General features: G+C 43.3%; 1 pseudogene; it reads left to right on the top strand.

Annotated features, from left to right (window-relative positions):
• The first annotated feature begins 576 nt into the window (after positions 1–576).
• On the top strand, positions 577–4,565 carry LOC110340411 (annotated as a pseudogene).
• Positions 4,566–6,400: the final 1,835 nt, after the last annotated feature.

The following is a 6,400-nucleotide window of genomic DNA, read 5'->3' as shown; positions in this document are numbered from 1 at the left end:
TAATTCCAGCACTTGGGAGGCAGAGGCAGGTTGATCCCTGTGAGTTTGAGGCCAGCCTGGTCTATAGCCAAGACTGTTACACAAAGAAACCCTGTCTAAAAATAGATAGATAGATAGATAGATAGATAGATAGATAGATGAAATAAAAATAAAAAGCCACAGGCTATCCATACAGAAAACTTAAATAATACAACTAAAAATAGAACACAAAATGGAAATATCTAGGAGAAAATCTAGATGATCTTGAGCTTGCCAATGACTTTCTTCGTTTATTTATTATTTATTTAAGTATGTCACACACACATACACACACACACACATATCATGGAATGCATGTGAACGTCAAAGGACAACTTTCAAGAGTCAGTTCTCTCCCACTATTGTGTGGGCCCTAGAGCTTGAACCCAGGCTGTTGGGCTTGAAGTCAAGCATCTTTACCCAGTCAGCCATTTCACTGGCCTGCTGAATGTGATATATGTAAGACATGACCTGTTATGCTTTAGATCTTAAATGTCCCCTGAAGTCCATGTGTTAAATTCTTATTCCCACATAGCACTCTCAGGAGTTTGTAGAAACATGAAGGTAGTTCCTGATAGAAAGTCTTCGGGTCATTAGATGTATCCCCTTAAAGGGGAACACCAGTTCCTTTCTCTTTCTTTCTGTCCTCTGACTCACCATAAGGAACCAGAGGAACAGCTGTGTTGTTTCTCCCCAAATTCAAAAGCCAGGGTAAACAAAAAGCCGGCTGAAACCTCTGAACAGGACAGCCAAAATGAACTGTCTCTAAACAAGTGTTGTCATAGTGACAGAAAGCTGAGTAGCACGGGGCCCGTGAAAGACTTGGGAAGCTGGACATCACTGAAACGAACTCTGCTCTGCAGAAGACATAGTTGAGAGAATAAATAGGCAAACCACAAACTAAGAGGTGTTTTTCAGAATCTTTATCCATAATATACATAGTAATATACAACAATAGGAAAAAAACCACCTTAGGGAGAATAGCAAGGAAATACTGGGCCAAAGCAAGGCTGAAAGCCAGCTGGGCAAATTCCTAACACTACATCTCCCTGTCTGATGTCAAAATGCTCTTCAGATCTCTATCCCAATTCAGCTTTGTTGACTGCAACTTCTTTTTCTTGGGCTGGTTCCATACCCTGTTAGCAATTCTCCTTGGTGTTAACATCCAGGCACCTGGGCCCACCCCTTGGGGACCTGGCAGAGTGCATCACACCTGCAGAATGTCAGGCAGTACCTTGGCCTGCTGTATGATCCCTTTAAAAGGATTATTTGTAATAGCCAGAACCTGGAAAGCAACCTAGATGCCCCTCAATTGAAGAGTGCATAGAGAAAATGTGGTACATTTACACAATGGAGTACTACTCAGCGGAAAAAAAAATGGAATCTTGAAATTTGCAGGCAAATGGATGGCACCAGAAGAAACCATCCTGAACAAGGTAACCCAGTCACAAAAAGACAAACATGGTATGTACTCACTCATATATAGATTTTAGACATGGAGCAGGGGAGTGCCAGTCTACAATCCCACTGCCAGAGAGTCTGGGAATCAGGGAGGACCCTAAGAGAGATATGTATGGTACCCCAGAGAAGGGAAATGGGACAGAATCTCTATGCGGATTGGGAGCATGGGGTGAGGGGAGAGGGAGCTGGGAAAAATAGAGCGGGAGAAGAGGAGGGGAGAGGAGGACATGGAGGAGCAGGAAGGTTGAGTCGGGGGAAGAACAGAGAACAGGATGAGAGATACCATAATAGAGGGAGCCATTATAGGTTTGAGGAAAGATCTGGTACTAGTGTGATTTCCAGAGATCTATAAGGATGACACCAACTGGCAAACTAAGCAATAGTTTAAATGCCATTCTTGGATAATGAGATTGATGAGTGCCTTATATGCCATACTAGAGCTTTCATCCAGTGGCTGATGGAAGCAGAGGCAGACACCCACAGTTAAACATTGAACTGAACTCCTGGAACCCAGTTGCAGAGAGAGAGGAGTGATGAGCAGAGGGGTCAAGACCAGGCTGGTGAAACCCACAGAATGAGCTGACCTGAACAAGGTTGAACTTGTTGACTCCAGACTGATGGCTGAGAGGTCAGCATGGGACTTATCCAGACCCCTTAATTTGGGTGTCAGTGAGGAGGCCTTGGCAATCTGTGGGGCCTTGGCATACAAATGGACTTTGGGAGCTCATTCCACATGGAGGGATGCTCTCTCATCCTGGACACATGGGGGAGGGCCTAGGCCCTGTCCTGGATGATGACAGACTTTGGAGATCCCCCATGGAGAGCCTCACCCTCCCTGGAGAGTGAAGTGGAGATTGGGTAGGGGCTTGGGAGGTTACTGGGAAGCAAAGGAGGAGGGAAGGGTGAGGGAGATGGGATTGACATGGGAAGCAAGCTTGTTTCTAATTTAAATTTTAAAAAGATTACAAAAAAAAGAGTGATTGTTCTTATAGAGGACCTGAATTCATTTCCCAGGACTATCATTGGGCAGCTCATAACCCCCAGTTATAGAGGCTCTAATGCTCTTTCTGGCCTCTAGACACCTTCATACACATTGCACATCACACACACACACACACACACACACACACACACACACACACACGCATGCAAGCATGCACCTACACACGCAGGCACGCAGGCATGCACACATACTCTTAAAAAAATAAAATATGGGCCCAAACTTTAATAGACCCCTCATCAAAGGAGAATTACAGATGGCAAGTAAGCATCTGAAGTTTGCTTTATATTGAATGCAGTCAGGGAAATGCAAATCATCACCACATACTTGCCACAGTGGCAAAAATCCAATGCTATACATGCCTGGAACTGCCACGAGTGGGAAGCAACCAGAGACCTTGTTCTTCATAGCACAGATGTAAAGCAGCTCAACCACACTGGAATACAGATTGGCTGTTTCTTAGAAAATAAAACATGCCATTACCAAGGACATTACAATATGCTTCCTAATATTTACCAAAATGGACCTCCAAAGCCCATGAGTTTGGCCACACAAACACCTGCAGGTGGATGTTTGCAATGGCTCTATTTATAGTTGCCAAAATATGGAGGAAGCAACCAAGATACCCACCAGCAAGCCAACTGGTAAATAAGTAACAACCTAGCCAGGGTGGAGAATCATACCTCACTTAAAAGACTTTGTCTCAGGATGATGATGCTGACTCTTGGCCTGGCTACAAGTTGGCTGGAGGAAACTGATGAGCCCTAGATACCAAGACTCTCTTGTCCTCCTGAGCTCTGCCTGCTGATGTCCTAGAATCCAAAGACTGGGCTTCAAGGTACCCTTCCTCCCTCGGGACCTGTTGTCCTGGTGCTGAACTTTCCCCAGATCTAGTACTCAGGATGTACCAAGAGAGTGGTCCCTAGTAGCTGCTGACCGTCTACAGCCCCACAAGAACAGTGCTTTGCTTCCGGGTTCTGTGTACAGCACCAGCCAAATATATGGTATTTGATGCAGAAAGATATGTGATGCTTCAGTCTTGTGATTTGACATGTGGTCCCCAACCCCAGCCACTATGATGTCCAGGACCAGCTCCACACTGAGCTGTCTGAGAGATGAGTGGTCAGACAAAAAGACATCACCTCTGTTCTTTGAGACCAAGAGTACCCCATTGGGCTTCAGGGACATTCTGAGACTAACTCAGAGCCTTAGGTGAGAACAGGACCAATCCCAGCCAGACAATGACTCAGCCATCCACCAGCTCCTTCCTTCTTTTCTAGCTAACTGTCATGGTTTCTGAGGCTGTCCTACTGCTGGTACTACAAGACAAACTTGGTAGCTAGCTGCCTCAAGTCTTGCATGTGTCCTTGAGACAGAAATCGGTGCAGCTTGTATCTTAGGCCTCCTCACCATGGTGTTCCTCTAGATGTGAGTCTTCATTTGAGTCCACCCCACTCTCTACTTCCCATGTAGGGACCTGATATCGTCACTTTGATGTTTACACTTGCCCCATCTCCCTTCTCTTTCAAACCCATCCTTCAGTTGTCATCCCCCGTCCCAAATGCCTAGGGATTTTGTATTCATTTGACAAGCGGAATAAAATTAATTCTTAAAAATTTTTAAAAAGAGATGAACTACCAAGCCATGAAAAGATATAATAAAGCAAAATGAATTCAGGGTGCCATCTGGAAGGAGCTATTGAAAGGCAGCCCAGGGTTGAATTAATCTCAATGACATTCTAGAAAAGGCAGAATTATGACGATGGAGAAGACACTAGTGGCTTCCAGGAGTTAAGGGAGAGAAAGATGAACTGGTAGGACACAGGGTAAATTGTTTTATGAAAAGTTGTAATGATGCATAACTCATTTGCCCAAGCCCACAGAACATTCCAGCAAGTGTTGACACCAATGTCACCTCTGGACTTCAGAGGTAAAAGAGGTAGCCATGGAGGTTTGTCAGTCTGATGGATTTGGAGCTGGTAATGGAGAACACTCTGCGTATGTGGTGTGTGTGTGGCATCTACAACTTGTCTTTTTTTTTTAAGTCATGAATGGTAGCTCTTCCATTACCAATGCACCTCCTGCTGTTCTGGAGACAAATAAATAGGCTTTCTCCTTTCCTAAAAAGTTAATTAACTTACTTAGTTATTAATTAGAGAGTGGAGAGATGGCTCAATGGCTAAAAGCACTTACTGCTTTTGCAGAGTTCAGTTCCTAGCACCACATGGCTGCTTAAAACTGTTTGTAACTCCAGTTCCAGTGGATCTAATGCCATCTTCTGACCACCTCAGGCAACAGGGACATAGTGTATAGTCATGCATGCAAGCAAAACACTCATAAAATAAAATAAGTAAATCTACCAAAAATTAAATAGTTCATTTAAAGGTTATATTTCTTAAATACCTTTGTTACTGCATCTTTTTAAAAAGTTTTGCTTAAAAGTTTTTTTTCTAATCTGTTTAGGCACAAATAGGAGTCTGGTATGGTCACATGCTATTTCTCCTTTGTAAGCACTCAGTAGTGGAATGATTAGATCATACCATTTTGAGAGATTTTATGTATTTTTATTTTATGTGTATGAGTGCATGCCTAAGTGTCTGTACAAAATGTGTATGAAGTTCCTATAAAGGCCAAAAGAGAGCATCAGGTTACCCCCGGGACTGGAGTTATAGAAGGTTGTGAGCCATCATGTGGTTGCTGGGAATCAAACCTGTGTCCTCTGGAAGAGCAGCAAGAGCTCTTAACTGCTGAGCCATCTCTCTAGTCCCTAAAAAGATTTTTTCATGCAATATATTTTGATCATATTTCTTCCTCTCACCCAGTCGCTCCCAAGTCCTCCCCACCTCCCTATTCACCCAACTTCATGTTCTTTCTCTATCAAAAAGAAAGAAAACACCAATAAAAATCAGTATGCAAACTAAAAAGAAAATTAGTAAGACAAAAAATATAAAAACAAAGCAAAAACTTCACACACACACACACACACACACACACAAACATGGAGTCTGTTTTGCATTTGCCAGCTACCCCCCACCCCACGTGGGCATGGGGCCTGCCCTGAGGTGTGGTTGATATACCCAGTGACACTCCACTGAGAGACTGATTTTCTCTTTCTCGTCAGGTATCAGTTGCAAACAGCTTCTTGGTTAGGAGTGGGACCACTTTGCCTCATCAGTGCTGGGATTTTGTCTGGTTTGAACCCATGTATGTCTTGTTCATGTTGCCACAGTCTCTGTAAGTTCATATGTTTATCAGTCCTGCTGTGTCTGACAGATGTTGTTTACTTGGCATCATTCACCATCTCTAGCTCTTACAGTCTTTCTGAATCCTTCTCCCCATAGATCCCTGAGCCTTGAGGGAAGGGGTTTAATAAAGGCCTCCCATTTAGGGATGAATGCTTCGAAGCCTTTCACTCTCTCTGCACTGTCCAGTTGTGTGTTTCTGTGTTAGTTCCAATGTACTGCAAGAGGACGTTTTTCTGATGATGGCTGAGCCCTGCAGGCACTGATCTATATGGGTATATCAGAATGTCATAAGGAATAATTTTATTGCTATGTTTCTTTAGCAGAACAAAGGTAGTAGGTTTTTCCCTTGACCTATTTTGGTAAGGTATGGGTTCTGTCTCATAGAGTGGGTCTTAAATCCAACCAAAAAGTGGTTGGTTACTTCCATAACATTCGTGCCACTATTACACCATTATATCCAGGTAGGTCTCTGTTGTAGCTGGGTAAAATTGACGATTACTTTCTCTCTGGTAGCATATGATGCCATGAATGTTCTAGTACTATAAGTGTTAGTTGGCATGTGTGAAGCTTCTAGTTAATTAATTATAAAAGCTATATTTCTTAAATGCCTTTGTTGCCTAGTCTTCATATAGGTTGCTACTTCCTGACTTAAGAATTGGCTTTGGCAGATGCAAAGA

Source organism: Mesocricetus auratus, unplaced genomic scaffold (assembly GCF_017639785.1).
Source record: "Mesocricetus auratus isolate SY011 unplaced genomic scaffold, BCM_Maur_2.0 Super-Scaffold_4256, whole genome shotgun sequence".
Lineage (NCBI taxonomy): Eukaryota > Metazoa > Chordata > Mammalia > Rodentia > Cricetidae > Mesocricetus > Mesocricetus auratus.
The sequence above is the reverse complement of the archived record's forward strand: the minus strand, read 5'-3'. Positions and strand labels throughout refer to the sequence as shown.